The sequence below is a fragment of the Babylonia areolata genome, chromosome 2 (genome assembly GCF_041734735.1).
Source record: "Babylonia areolata isolate BAREFJ2019XMU chromosome 2, ASM4173473v1, whole genome shotgun sequence".
NCBI lineage: Eukaryota > Metazoa > Mollusca > Gastropoda > Neogastropoda > Buccinidae > Babylonia > Babylonia areolata.
Window position 1 is genome coordinate 14,609,879 of NC_134877.1, and position 16,352 is coordinate 14,626,230.

Here is a 16,352-nt window from a genome sequence, read left to right on the forward strand (position 1 = left end):
ACATGTCACTTTTCTTGTGGCTGTTCCCCCTGTCTTATTTCTGGGCGTTTCTGGTGTCAGTTTGTGTTTTTTGTGTCTCATGATTTTGACATGTCTCTGTTCTTGTGGCTGTTCCCCCTGTCTTATTTCTGGGCGTTTCTGGTGTGTTTGTGTTTTCTGTGTAGCCAGTTTTTGACATGTCACTTTTCTTGTGGCTGTTCCCCCTGTCTTATTTCTGGGCGTTTCTGGTGTCAGTTTGTGTTTTTGTGTCTCATGTTTTTGACATGTCTCTTTTCTTGTGGCTGTTCCCCCTGTCTTATTTCTGGGCGTTTCTGGTGTCAGTTTGTGTTTTCTGTGTGGCATGTTTTTGACATGTCACTTTTCTTGTGGCTGTTCCCCCTGTCTTATTTCTGGGCGTTTCTGGTGTCAGTTTGTGTTTTTGTGTCTCATGTTTTTGACATGTCTCTTTTCTTGTGGCTGTTCCCCCTGTCTTATTTCTGGGCGTTTCTGGTGTGTTTGTGTTTTCTGTGTAGCCAGTTTTTGACATGTCACTTTTCTTGTGGCTGTTCCCCCTGTCTTATTTCTGGGCGTTTCTGGTGTCAGTTTGTGTTTTTGTGTCTCATGTTTTTGACATGTCTCTTTTCTTGTGGCTGTTCCCCCTGTCTTATTTCTGGGCGTTTCTGGTGTCAGTTTGTGTTTTCTGTGTGGCATGTTTTTGACATGTCACTTTTCTTGTGGCTGTTCCCCCTGTCTTATTTCTGGGCGTTTCTGGTGTCAGTTTGTGTTTTTGTGTCTCATGTTTTTGACATGTCTCTTTTCTTGTGGCTGTTCCCCCTGTCTTATTTCTGGGCGTTTCTGGTGTGTTTGTGTTTTCTGTGTAGCCAGTTTTTGACATGTCTCTTTTCTTGTGGCTCTTCCCCCTGTCTTATTTCTGGGCGTTTCTGGTGTGTTTGTGTTTTCTGTGTAGCCAGTTTTTGACATGTCTCTTTTCTTGTGGCTGTTCCCCCTGTCTTATTTCTGGGCGTTTCTGGTGTCAGTTTGTGTTTTCTGTGTGGCATGTTTTTGACATGTCACTTTTCTTGTGGCTGTTCCCCCTGTCTTATTTCTGGGCGTTTCTGGTGTCAGTTTGTGTTTTTGTGTCTCATGTTTTTGACATGTCTCTTTTCTTGTGGCTGTTCCCCCTGTCTTATTTCTGGGCGTTTCTGGTGTGTTTGTGTTTTCTGTGTAGCCAGTTTTTGACATGTCTCTTTTCTTGTGGCTCTTCCCCCTGTCTTATTTCTGGGCGTTTCTGGTGTGTTTGTGTTTTCTGTGTAGCCAGTTTTTGACATGTCTCTTTTCTTGTGGCTGTTCCCCCTGTCTTATTTCTGGGCGTTTCTGGTGTCAGTTTGTGTTTTCTGTGTGGCATGTTTTTGACATGTCACTTTTCTTGTGGCTGTTCCCCATGTCTTATTTCTGGGCGTTTCTGGTGTCAGTTTGTGTTTTCTGTGTCTCATGTTTTTGACATGTCACCTTTCTTGTGGCTGTTCCCCCTGTCTTATTTCTGGGCGTTTCTGGTGTCACTTTGTGTTTTCTTTGTCTCATGATTTTGACATGTCTCTTTTCTTGTGGCTGTTCCCCCTGTCTTATTTCTGGGCGTTTCTGGTGTCAGTTTGTGTTTTCTGTGTCTCATGTTTTTGACATGTCTCTTTTCTTGTGGCTGTTCCCCCTGTCTTATTTCTGGGCGTTTCTGGTGTCAGTTTGTGTTTTCTGTGTCTCATGTTTTTGACATGTCTCTTTTCTTGTGGCTGTTCCCCCTGTCTTATTTCTGGGCGTTTCTGGTGTCAGTTTGTGTTTTTGTGTCTTATGTTTTTGACATGTCTCTGTTCTTGTGGCTGTTCCTCCTGTCTTATTTCTGGGCGTTTCTGGTGTCAGTTTGTGTTTTCTGTGTGGCATGTTTTTGACATGCCTCTTTTCTTGTGGCTGTTCCCCCTGTCTTATTTCTGGGCGTTTCTGGTGTCAGTTTGTGTTTTCTGTGTCTCATGTTTTTGACATGTCTGTTTTCTTGTGGCTGTTCCCCCTGTCTTATTTCTGGGCGTTTCTGGTGTCAGTTTGTGTTTTCTGTGTCTCATGTTTTTGACATGTCTGTTTTCTTGTGGCTGTTCCCCCTGTCTTATTTCTGGGCGTTTCTGGTGTGTTTGTGTTTTCTGTGTCTCATGTTTTTGACATGTCTCTTTTCTTGTGGCTGTTCCCCCTGTCTTATTTCTGGGCGTTTCTGGTGTCAGTTTGTTTTCTGTGTGGCATGTTTTTGACATGTCTCTTTTCTTGTGGCTGTTCCCCCTGTCTTATTTCTGGGCATTTCTGGTGTCAGTTTGTGTTTTCTGTGTCTCATGTTTTTGACATGTCTCTTTTCTTGTGGCTGTTCCCCCTGTCTTATTTCTGGGCGTTTCTGGTGTCAGTTTGTTTTCTGTGTGGCATGTTTTTGACATGTCTCTTTTCTTGTGGCTGTTCCCCCTGTCTTATTTCTGGGCATTTCTGGTGTCAGTTTGTGTTTTCTGTGTCTCATGTTTTTGACATGTCTCTTTTCTTGTGGCTGTTCCCCCTGTCTTATTTCTGGGCATTTCTGGTGTCAGTTTGTGTTTTCTGTGTAGCATGTTTTTGACATGTCTCTTTTCTTGTGGCTGTTCCCCCTGTCTTATTTCTGGGCGTTTCTGGTGTCAGTTTGTGTTTTCTGTGTGGTATGTTTTTGACATGTCACTTTTCTTGTGGCTGTTCCCACTGTCTTATTTCTGGGCATTTCTGGTGTCAGTTTGTGTTTTCTGTGTAGCATGTTTTTGACATGTCTCTTTTCTTGTGGCTGTTCCCCATGTCTTATTTCTGGGCGTTTCTGGTGTGTGTGTGTTTTCTGTGTCTCATGTTTTTGACATGTCACTTTTCTTGTGGCTGTTCCCCCTGTCTTATTTCTGGGCGTTTCTGGTGTCAGTTTGTGTTTTCTGTGTAGCATGTTTTTGACATGTCTCTTTTCTTGTGGCTGTTCCCCCTGTCTTATTTCTGGGCGTTTCTGGTGTCAGTTTGTGTTTTCTGTGTAGCCAGTTTTTGACATGTCTCTTTTCTTGTGGCTGTTCTCCCTGTCTTTGAGTCAAGGTCTTGTTTTGGGGCATTTCTGGCATCAGTTTATGTTTTCTGTGTCTCATGTTTTTGACATGTCTCTTTTCTTGTGGCTGTTCTCCCTGTCTTTGAGTCAAGGTCTTGTTTTGGGGCATTTCTGGCGTCAGTTTATGTTTTCTGTGTCACATGTTTTGATACACCTCTTTTCTTATGTTTGTTCCCCCTGTCTTTGACTCCCCATCTTATTTCTGGGCTTGTCATACACCGGATTCAGTTTGTCTTTTCTGTGTTGTGCGTTTTGACACTTTTCTTTCTTTCTTTGTTTTTTCTTCTTTCTGTTCCCCCTGTCCTGGACTCCAGACCTGTTTTCTGCGTTTTTCTCACGTCTGCTTCAGTTTTTGCTTCCTGTGTCATGGTTTGATTTGTCTTGTTTATATAGTGTCCATATGTACCATCTCAACTGGGTTTTTTTTTCTTTACCCCTATTTTGCATTTTTTTTTAATGTTTTCTTTTTATGCGTCTGTGTATGTGTGTGTTATGTGTTTTGACATGTATCTCCTGTTTGTGTGGTGCTTCATCCTTCATCCTTCGTGTGATTCTGTACGAAGAGACTAGACACAGAACTATGTGCAGCATCCATCAATGTGCGGTGAAGTGATATGCTGGTTTCCTTCGCCGAGAGACAATTAAGTTCTACCCTTGTTGGCAAGGACAGAATGAGACCAGTCGTAACGCTTCATTTGAACAATTACATAATTCTTGTAAATTTTCAGTATTCATCACTGTCTTCAGTCGATGCGCTGGATCTCTAACAGCTGTGTTTGACCTAACTCATTATGCCACCCTTTATTCAGCTGTATGTATCAGCATTTGTCAAGCTACCTTCGGGCTATATGTTCTTTAGCAACATCTTAAGTGGGGGAATGTGTCACGGCCAAACTCAACATAACTTCCCCAATAAAAGAAGAAGCATTGGATAAAAGGGTTAAGTGATAGAAATGGAGTTAACTGTGCGAAGAACCTGGTCAGTGTTGGTGTGCTGAGAATTGTCATTTATGTTTCTATTGTCTCTCTCCTCGCTTGGTGTCTCTACCTACGAAAATGGCCCAGTTGTGAGGCCGCCATTTTGGTTGTAAACACCAACCAAAAACGACCTTAACAAGCAGCACAAATACACAAAACAACTTTATCTTATACAGGGATCATGACCACACACGTCACAAATCAAGCTGAAAACATTCACCACCACCACCACCACCACCACCATCATCATATCATTTTCACACGTGGGCACACAGGTTTGATGCACTCACGCACGCACGCACTCACGCACGCACACACGCACATACACACACACTCTCTGTCTGTCTGTCTGTCTGCAAGACAGGAAGAAGTGGAAACAATACTGCAGCTGCCAGCAGCCATAATTTGATGCAAAAGACGATAGCCTAACAGAAAATAAAGAAAAACTTACCCAACATTTTTCAATCAAGCCGTAAAAGGAAAAAAAAGAAAGAAGAAGAAGAAGAAAAAAAAAAAGGGGGATTGTGTTTCAGTCTAAAGCAATGATGTCATCGGCATGTTGTTATTAGGTCATGGCGAGAGTACGGTAGATAGTGAGATACATGCAGCGTGTATGGCATGCCGAAGCGCGATTACATATTTCCATCAACAGCATGTATTGTGTGTCAGTATGGTACAACTATGACCCAGACTCGTGAACAGGCACATATACTCCAGCATTCATGCATGCATTTTCATATATATATGCATGCTTTTTATTTTTTTTTAAATCTCCCAGTGAGTCTCTTGAACTGCATGCATTCTCAGATGTACATGCATGTTTTTTAATCTCCCAGTTAGTCTCTCGCACTGCATGCAATCTCAGGTACATGGTTTTTTTTTGTTTTTTTTTAATCTCCCAGTGAATCTCTTGCACATGAGCACGCACATACACGCACACAAACACACCCACACAAACACAAACACACCTACACGAATAAAAACCAAACCAAACCACATGCACGTATGCATGTTTGGAACATCTGCGCTTGAACATGCAGGCAGATGTGCAAACACACAGACAAATGCACATACACACGTGTACACACGCACGCACGCATACATGTAGGTGGTGGTGGTGGTGGTTGTGGTGTGTGTGTGTGTGTGTGTGTGTGTGTGTGTGTGTGTGGCACAGAGAGACACTTTGACATTTTATTACCTTCAGCTTAGTATGCCATTAAGGCAAGGGGGTTTGGGGGTGGGGGGGGCGGGGTTGGGGGGTGGTTGGGAAGGAGGTAGAGAGGTTGCAGTTGACCAACACCACTCAAAGAAAACAAACAAACAAACAAACAAACAGTATCAGCACAATAATTCGGAATAGTTTCACAATCCCTCAGCCCAGATGATGCCAAGAAAAACAGACACGCCATCATTTTTTTCATATTTTTTTTAAATTTTTTTACCTTGCTCAATAACGGCAAGCAGAGGATGGGCATTAATGATTGATGATTCCGAACTAGACTCTGTTCTCTTAGACACCCTTTCAATTTTTTCTGCTTCTGACTGCCCCCCCCCCCCAACCCCCCTCCCCACCTCCCCCCTCCTCCACTCCATCCTCTGTTCCTGACATAGCTGGGTTGGTTTTTTTTTTTCTTTCTTTCGTTTCTCATCCTCCTCCAATCCCGGTTTTCTAATTTCCCTATCAGATGCCTTGACACACATTACATTTCACCCTGCCGTTCGTGTTGCTTGTCTCGCGGAGAGTGGCCAGCAGAAGTGGAGTGATGGCCCCCCCCAGAGGTAACGCAGTGCGCCTAGGAAGCGAGAGAATCTGAGCGCTCTGGTTCGAATCCCGGCACAGTTGCCAGTATTCTCTCCCCCTCCCCTCCACTAGACCTTGAGTGGTGGTCTGGACGCTAGTCATTCGGATGAGACGATAAACCGAGGTCCCGTGTGCAGCATGCACTTAGCACACGTAAAAAAAAAAAAAACAAACAAAAAAAAAACACGAAAAAAAATCCGCCTTGTGAAAACAAATAGAATTGTAGGCAGAAAAAAATATTTTTAAAAATGGGTGGCGCTCTCATTGCCGTGCAGCGATGCGCTCTCCCATGGAAGAGCAGCCCGAATATCACACAGAAAAATCTGTTGTGACAAAAAAAAGTATCACAGTATGATACAGTACAATCCGATCCAATAGAAAGGAGGATCAAGGGAATCCCCCGCACGCGAACTCTTTGACTGGTCAGAGACAGTCCACTCGCCTGGCTAGTGCCTGTCACCTTGTCACAGGACTGTTCTGCAGTGTTTATTGTCGCATTGTATTGGTCGAGTCGAGCTGTTGTGGACATCTTTTCCCCAGATACGTCTCACCACTGTCTAATTTTTAGAAGTGTCCGCCATGGAAAGTTGTTTCGTTTTCTTTTGTTGTTTCATGCAAATTGTCCTTGAAGAAGACAGCATGACATTTCCTCGCTTGCACTTTATTTTACAGGGGGCAGGGTTTTAAATACCGCGTTGAAATATGCCGAAAGATCCGTGCCATATTGTCACTTGATGCTCACAAGGTTATCGGTTGTCATGGGCGAGTAAAAGGAAAAGTAGAATTGATACCTGCGTATCAACCATATACAGTCTGTTAGGTACCAGTGAAGCATGCTTTATTGAAACGTAGGGGTTGTGGTGAAAAAGAAAGGCATCTCTGTCTTTGAGACTGTCCCCTTTTTTTGCAGGAAGGATGGTTTACTGATTTACGTGCATTATGTAAGGAACCAGGGTCATGAGAACGGTTGTCATGGGCGAGTAAAAGGAAAAGTAGAATTGATACCTGCGTATCAACCATATACAGTCTGTTAGGTGCCAGTGAAGCATGCTTTATTGAGACGTAGGGGTTGTGGTGAAAAAGAAAGGCATCTCTGTCTTTGAGACTGTCCCCTTTTTTTTTTGCAGGAAGGATGGTTTACTGATTTACGTGCATTATGTAAGGAACCAGGGTCATGAGAACATAGCGCGGAAGAGAAGTGCTAAAAGGAAACAAATGAAAAAAAAAAAGATCATGAACAGAAAGGTTTAGAGAGAGGGAGAGAGAGGGCGGGGGTGGGGGTGGGGGTGGGGGGGGGGGGCTGAGGGGGGGAAGAGAGAGAACAATGAAGAAGGGGGGACAGTAGCCAAAATTACACCCAGTGCGGATGACTCTGGAGAGAAAAAAATCATTATTGGAAATAACACGGAGTTTTAAGGGAGAGGCTGATGGAGATAAACATTTACAAGGAGAGTAAACAGCACTGATGGAGAGGCAGGAAAAGAGACGGGTAAATAGAATCGACGACTGTGTTTTTTTTTTTTCTTCTTCTTCTGAAGAGAGCGGAAGGGAACATTGTTGTACGTGTGTGTGTGTGTTTTCTCGTGCTTGCGTGCGTGTCTGTGTACACGTGCGCCTACACACGCATGCACATGCACACACTCACTCACTCACTCACTCACTCATTCAAACACCGACAGTAGCAATGGCAGGTTTCGTTGTTCATTTAGCGTTATGACACCCTCTGTTCAGACAAGGAAGGCGAGAAAGAACAAGACATCCTTGTGAACGCAGCTTAAGTAATTGGCACGATCATTTGAACTACACACACACACACACACACACACACACACACACACACACTGAAACACGGAGAAAGAGACTGGGACAGAGATTGGGTGCACACACTCACACTTGAGCTTGCAGGCAGCACAAACACAAACACACACACACACACGCGCGCGCACACACACACACACACACACATACACACACACACACACACACACACACACACACACACATACACACACACACACACACACACACATACACACACACATACACACACACACACACACACACACACACACACACACACTAACACTATATACGTCATAGTCCACTTAGAGAAGGGAATGAGAGAGAGAGAGAGAGAGAGAGAGAGAGAGAGAGAGAGAGAGAGAGAGAGAGAAGAACTTAGAGAGAGAAATAGAGAGAGTGAGAGAGAGGGTGAAAGTGAATCAGGGAGGGGTGAAGGGAGGAAGGGGAGAGCCGAAGGAACGAACGTAATTTGCAGTCGATCAGTTTTTTCGTTTTCTTCCGGAAATTCCTCATCCTCATCCCATAGGCGTCCGTAAGTTTTTGGTGTTTTTTTTGGTTAAATTGAGTTAAAAAAAACCGCGTGTGTACACATATAAACTGCACTCTTTCTATGCACAGGCATAGATTGATACATACTTCGATGTGCATGTGCATGTGCACGCACGCATACACACGCCTACACACACACACACATACACACACACACACACACATGCGCGTGCGCGCATGCATACACGCACATGTTTTTTTTTTTCCTATCAAGTCACAGATATACAAGAGAGAGAGAGAGAGAGAGAGAGAGAGAGAGTATTTTCACACAGGGAGGAAAGTAGCACATGCACGTTGCCCTCCTAACCATTCACTTTTCAATTAAGACAAACTGCCTCGTGCTTTTGTCGATCGCAAGCAAGGTGGGTACTACACTCCCAGCGTTTTTTGGGAGTAAAACAAAGCAGCACCCGCCGAGTCCTTACCCTCTCCCCCCCCCACCCACCCCCACCCTCCCTCAGTCCTTCTGTCTCTGTGCCCCCTCCCCCTTTTCCCCCCTCTCTGTTGTTTCCCAACTCCATCGTTCCCTTTCTCTGTGGCCGCTCCGATCAATCACACGTTGCATTCGACCTCCCCTTTCGCTGCTCGCAAAAGGGGGGGTTGAGATCACCGCCCAGTCGTCGTTAATTTTGTGTTTGGCAATCATCTCATCGCTGGTAACACTGCAGGGAATGTATGTGTGTTATGCTCGTTGGAGGGAGGGTAGGGGTGGGTGGAAAGAGGTGGGCGGGCGTGTGTTTGTGTGTGTGTTTGTGTGTGTGTGTGTGTGAAAATTCTGCTTGAAGTTGTCAAGGTGTAGTTGACAGGCCCTGACAAGTCTGGTGACACTGGTAGCGTTTTGTGACGCACGTGTGTGGCTTAAGACTAAAGACAAACATCCGTACCATTTCACAGCGAATGCGAATGCGAATGCTACTCGGGTTTTTCGTTGGATTCTGCACATTGAAATCAAACCTATCACACTGACAACTCAGTTTACAGGTCTTTTCCTTGACAATCGGTCACATTTTACAAGTATTGTTGATAACATGTGTTTTACTAGGCTTTATTTTGCGGGACTCATTTAGAGGGGGGGTATTTTCTTTTTGTAACAGTAAAATCACCGTTCTGCCCAGTTATATTTCATCGTTCCCCAAACCAAGGAGTATGATGTCAGATGCCGGTAAAACACAAATATTCCTTACACTTTCTTCGTCATCCCTCCTTTCCCCAACCCTCAGCCCAGATCAATAGTTATTTCCTGACGGTGCATGCGTCGCTGAGGTCCACGGCGGGCTCTGACGGAGTCCACAGGACTTGGCACAACAAGCCACGGAAGGGAAACGCTCACATCACGTGGCCCACCAAATCAAGAGCCTTCATTGGGTGGGTGTGACGCTCAGACATGACTGCCAGCAGCTTTCCTCTTGCCGGTGATGGCGACGATATTCCGTCCACGTTATCCACCCCCCCCCCCCCCCCCCTATACACCTCCCGGCCACCCCCCCCACCTCCGTCCCCCGCCACCCCCTAGTTTTAGCGTTTACACCACTTTGGGTCCATCGTCTAAAAGGAAGGGAGAGGGTTGTGATTCCCCACCCCCCCACCCCTCGCTCCCCCACGGCCATCTCCACACACCCTCTCCCCCTATACCCCACCTTGACCCTTACCATAAGGCTCTTCCATTCCGTGTAGGTTATGGAGCGTTAAGTTAAATTAGGAAAATCATATCAGAATGGCTGATGGCTCATTCCTCTCATCCCCCCCCCCCCCCTTTTTTTTTTCGTACGGACTGCAGCAGCAGCCCTCACGTGGAGAGAAAATTCAATCAGTGAGGAATTTTCTCCTAACAGGCCCTCGCCTTCTGTTGATAGCCCCCACACAGTTGGCCAAATCCTTGACCGGGTAGAATAAATATGAACAAACGTCTATGCTGCCCTCTATTATACCACTCCACCCCCCCCCCCACCCCCTTTCCAATCTATTGTCTGTTGGTCTGTTTCAGAGTATGCATTAGAAACGGGAGCTTAGGTTTGAGGGGGAAGGTGGAAATAACAGCAGCAACAACAAAACGAACAAAAACAAATCAACTCCAAACACTTTAGAGGCCACTGCGGAGAATTCTTGTCACGGAGGTGAATCTGGCGAATCAGTGAGAATCCCAAAATTGAAAGGTAGCTCCAATGGTCATGCAAACGGGCCATAAAGAACACACACACACACACACACACACACACACACACACACACACACTTCATGTTTTGACCATCGGTGGTACAAAGATTAATTTTTGTTGGATCCCGTCTCACAAAGGGATCTTGGGAAATGAGCGGGTGGACCGTTGTGCGAAAAAAAAGGTGCAGTGAACATTTACAATGCCATAGAAATTCGTATTCCATATTCATTACAAGAAGGTTATTTTCTACTGGAGAAAACTCGCTGGAACCATGTCAATAAACTAAAACAGGAGTCTGATCCTGACAGAGAAAATACCGACAATAGCTCGCGAAAAATTGATCAAATGTTTTCTTTTAAAACAAAAGGACATCACAGTAGCAGAAGGCTCACCAGTCTAATATACAGACTACGACTGGATGCCATAAAAACAAAATATACTTCAAATGTGACTTGCATTTGCGGCAGTGAAATTACCCCCGAGCAAATCATCCACAAACGTGAACAGTTAAAACCATATTTACCTATGTCATTTACAAAATCTGCAGTTCCATCTGCTTCCGTTAGAAATGTCTTATATGATAATCAACATGTGTTTGAAATAGTTCAAAGGTTAATGTGTAGCCCGGTTGGCTCTTTGTTATAATTCTGCTGGTTGACTAGTTCGTTTATTTTATTTCGTTTATATTTGTCTTCCTTTTTTTTTTTCAAATGCTAATTGAGGAGAAAGGAACAGGGGTGATTTAAGGAATGGGTGGGGTGGGGGAGATAATGGTTTTCGTCTAAAATCACAAATGTGGATAGAAGAATGAACGAACGAACACACACACACACACACACACACACACACACACACACACACACACACACACACACACAGAGTGTGTACTGACTGTCGACACACATACACACACACGCACACACACACACACACACACACACACACACACACACACACACACACACAGAGTGTGTGTGTGTGTGTGTGTGTGTGTGTGTGTGTGTGTGTGTGTGTGTGTGTGTTGACTGGCGCCAAAGGCAGATTCCAGCAATGCAATCTGTTCCAATCCCATCAGACCCTGAACATAGCGTGGTTTCCTTGGAAACTTTAATGGGTGGTCATGAACTTGATGGCAAACTTTGTTAGGGGAAAAAAAAAAGCTAGTGACAGAGTGATGTCCAAACTTCAGAGGATAGAGAAAAAAAACACCCATTTTGACTCGGCAGCCACCACTTTGTTTCTTTCTTCCCCCCCCCCCCCCCCCCCATCATCTCCCACCAACCTGTTCTTCTCTCTGCCATTGCGCAGCCGAGAAAAATACGTTCTGCTTCTTGGGCCTGACGATTTTAATTGGATTGAGCCGGGATTATATTCTGTGTGCTCCGGGAGACAACCACCAGTTTCTCTCTCTCTCTCTCTTTCTCTCTCTCTGTCTCTGTCTCTCTCTGAACAGTAAACGTCATTCCTTAGTAATAGTATTGGAAAAAAAAAAAACGGTTACAATTTTTAACTTTCTATTGATGTCCTAGAACGGAATGGAGTTTGGATGCGGAGGCATTTAACGCTTGACATTTTATCATTAAGTCACGTGGTCTAGAGCGAATTTTTAGCTGCTGGAATTCCATTTCGACGGGGCCATAATTGATGATGATAATGTTAGAAGAGAGAAAAACAAACAAACAAACAAAAACAACAACAAGCATTGCTGGCATTTGAGCAAGTAAAACAATAGACGCATATTCAGTAATTTTCGCACAAATGAATGACACAGGAAAGGAATGTTTCAGGAAAGTTTCACTTTCTCAAGGAGGCGTCACTGCGTTCGGACAAATCCATACACGCTACACCACATCTGTTGAGCAGATGCCTGACCAGCAGCATAACCCAACGCGCTTAGTTAGGCCTTGAGTGCATGCTTACATATTTGTGTACCTATGAAAGTGGATTTCATTTTACGTAATTTCGCCAGAGGACAACACTCTCGTTGCCATGGGTTCTTTTTCAGTGCGCCAAGTGCGTGCTGCACACGGGACCTCGGTTTATCGTCTCATCCGAAAGACTAGACGCTCAGTTTGATTTTCCAGTCAAACTTAGGAGAAAGGGCGAGAGCGGGATTCGAACCCACACCCTCACGGACTCTCTGTATTGGCAGCTGAGCGTCTTAACCATTCTGCCACCTTCCTCCTTGGAAAGGAATGATGAGCGTCCAATGGCAGCCGTCAGTCGGCTTGTTGTGCAAAGGACCCCATGTTTGTAAAGCGCTTAGAGATCGGTCTCCGACTGAGGATAGGCGCTTTATAAGTATCCATATCATTCATCATTCATTCGTTCACAAGGCAAATGATCTTGTAAGATGCAATCAGAATATTAAAAAAAGAAAAAAGAAAATGAGGGACGTTAGAATAAAAAAAAAAAAAATAAAAAAAAAAGTCAGTGAACTTGGCTCTCATGAATAATGCGAATCTTTCACGAATACGCTTGTTAGCAGTCTTGTTTACCTGAGAAAGACAATGACACGGAGAGAAAAGGACCATAAAGGCTAGTCTCTTTCGCGCACCTGTGTACCTAACACTTTGAAACTGATTGGATGACGCAGCTGTATTCCCCCCCCCCCCACTCTTTGGCAGGAACTGCGACTCTTTGTTTTTTTTTGTTTGGTTTTGTTTTTCTTCAGATTCCTTACACCAATCAGTCAAATATCACTGGTAGTCTAAACCCTGGCAGACAGTAGTGATGATCAACGAAACAAAAGAAAGTATTGAACATAGTTGTTGAGAGTGGCAGTGATGATGATGATGATGATGATGATGATACGAAAAGCAAGAAATCTGATTTTTGAGGGGGTGGTGTGGGGGGTGGGGGTGGGGGGATGTCATTTTTGAACATTTCATTTGTACACTTTGGTCGGTATTAGATCCAGACTCTTGACACATCCGATGATAATGACTGTAGCATGGCGATGAACGAACGACAAATCAGAAACATGTGCATATAATGTATAGACAGACCATGAACTGAAAGGCTGCATCAGCCCTTAGTGGTCGGCTGGGCTATAAACAACATGATTTGATTTAGAAAGGCTGCGAGAGAGAAACTGAACAACAACAACGGCCAAAGTACGATCAGCGTGGCTAAATAAGACTCTGGGTGGAAGAAGAACAATCATTATTAGTTGAAAACCATTTCTTTCTGGGGGCAGGCTGATGGAGAAAAGAAAGATTATGAGGAGGTGGTGACCACCGCTCTGAGTAAGGTAGGAAAAGAAATGGGTAAACAGAATCAAGGACGTACGTGTTTTGTTTTTGTTTGTTTGTTTGTTTGTTGTTGTTTTGAAGAAGGTGGATGGGAAAATTGTTAGCCCATAAATAAGGAATGCTTATGCACGCATACACGCAGAGAAGGAAAAACAACAACAACCCCCCCCTCCCCCCAACCCCCCCAAAAAAAACAACAACAAAAAACAAAAAACAAAAAAACAAAAACAAAAACAACAACACACACACACACACACACACACACACACACACACACACACACACACACACACACAAATACGAGTGTGAGAGAGAGTGTAGGGAGGGACGAAAGGATGGATGGATGGAGGGAGATCGAGGGAGAGGTGGTGGGGCCTGGGGATGCAGAGACAGACACACAGAGAGAGAGAGAGAGAGAGAGAGAGAGAGAATCTTTTGACGGGGAAAGCTGCTCATACAAATTGCTCCAGCAAATCCTATAATAAGACAAACTACTGCCGCAGGCTCCTGCTGGCTGCAGACAAGCTGGGTACCCTCGCAACGTTTTTGGAATGCATAATACGGCGTTGCTAAGAAGGCCTCTTCCACCCCCCACCCCCAGCCCTCACGCCTCCCTCCCCCCCCCCCCCCGCCCCCACACCTCCCCCCATCCCCCAACACTCCCGTCCCCTCTCCATTCCTCCTTTCTCCAATGCCCGTTCTCTGTGCAGTGTCGATCAATGAAACGCTTCCATATGACTGGTAAAAGGTAAAAAGGTTGACAGGAAGGAAGCACACACACACACACACACACACACACACACACAAAATCTCACCCATTACCAATGATAAAATTTGTTTTCGTAGGTTTAATTGGAACTGTGTAATGTGAACGGTCTTAAAGGTGGTGGTGATTGTGTGTGTGTGTGTGTGTGTGTGTGTGTGTGTGTGTGTGTGTGTGTGTGTGTGTGTGTGTGTGTGTAAGATCAGGATTTAATTTCTGTTGGGTGTCAGAGTGTAATTGAATGGAACTGGCATAATCGGCCGGATAAGCACTGTCTCGTGAGTGGCTTTTAACATATATCATATTTGATATGGTTGATGGTCAGGTTTATAACTGCACTGTCATATCAAATCCAAATTTCACTTATCTTTTCTGACCACTCAGTTTGTGTAAGTCCGGTGCGTGACAGTGACCACACTGGACATAAACAAACAAACAAACAAACAAAAAATGTCTTGGGCATTGTTGAAATTCAGCAGTCTTAATTTAGGGATTTTGAAGACTAGTTTAAAGGTGTCCTTTTTCATCTGTTTTAGAATCACCATTTTGTCCAGTGTGCATGTTCTCACCCAGATCAAGAAACAGACGCCAGAAGGTGAATTAAAATGCCCGTGCACTTTCTTCATTATCCCCCCCCCCCACCCTCACACCTTCCAGGTCATCGTTCCTGACGGATGGTCGATTGGTGTAATGAGCACCGGGTCACAGGGCGAGGGGGGGCTGAGGAGGTGGAGGGTGTGGAGTTGGGGGTGTGGGGGAGAAACGCTCACATCACCACAACCTGTTGTCTCCCCGCTGACCCCACTTTGGGTTCCGCTTCTTCCGGGAAGGGAAGCTATTCTGATCACCCGTTGCCATTTCTTGTCGACCCCTCCCCTTCCACCTCACTCTTTTTTTACCAGGCTGGTTGCGTGGGAGTGTGGAGCGTGACGTTAATGAAGGAAAATCACACCAGAGTGGTTGATGGCTCAGCTTTTGACTCACTTGTGGAAACAAAGTGAGTCTATGTTTTTAACCCAGTGTTCGGTTGTGTGTGTCATATTGACATTTTCTCTGCAAATACTTTGTCAGTTGACACCAAATTTGGCGTAAAAATAGGAAAACTTCAGTTCTTTCCAGTCACCTTGTTTAAAATACTATTACACCTCTGGGATGGGCACAAAAAAAAATAAAAAAAAAGAAGCCTAATTATATGCAAACTGCATTTACTGTTATATTTATATTTTTTGTATTCTCTAAACTTGGCACTTTGACCTCTTATTCTGACACAACAACAAGAGGAGTCATTATTATCATTTTTTGTTCAAACAGGAACTTCTTTTGCTAAGCATGGAATTTTTATTTATTTTGCAAACGTTTTGGTGCAGATAGTAAAAAAGGGAAATTACTCTGTAATTAATGCTAGGGGACTTAATTTATCACAAGTGAGTCTTGAAGGCCTTGCCTCACTTGTTTTTTTCATACGGTCTACAACAGCAGCCGGCATGGGGAGAGCAACAACTTTAATCAGTGAAGTATTTTCTCTGAAATAGATCCTCGCCTTCGCCTTCTGTCGGATGGCCACACACAATCTGTCAAATATTTGACTAGGGCAGAATATAGATATGAACGATTACACTATCCATTCTTAGCTCTCATTTGTGTGTGCGTGTGTGTGTGTGTGTGTGTGTGTGTGTGTGTGTGTGTGTTAAACTGTGTCCGAGTCTGCACTGGAACACAAACGTTGAAAAAAAAAAGTGGAATTGATATTCAGAGGGGACGTGGTTATATCTTTTTGTTGTACATGTTTCATTAAAATAAAAGAGGAATTCTGTGGATTCTCTGGACTCCAAGGACAAGATTGAAAGTCCAGCCCGAAAAAAATTGGATTTTTTTTTTTTGATAAAAGGAAAAAAAAAACACCCAAAAAACACCACTTAACTAATCACTGATTTGCTAAA

At 44.3% G+C, this 16,352-nt stretch overlaps 1 protein-coding gene across 1 annotated transcript in view; it reads left to right on the plus strand.

Annotated features, from left to right (window-relative positions):
• LOC143298395 (dynein axonemal assembly factor 9-like) overlaps positions 1 to 16,352 on the plus strand; it is a 378,176-nt gene that overhangs the window by 28,242 nt on the left and 333,582 nt on the right. The window lies entirely within an intron of this gene.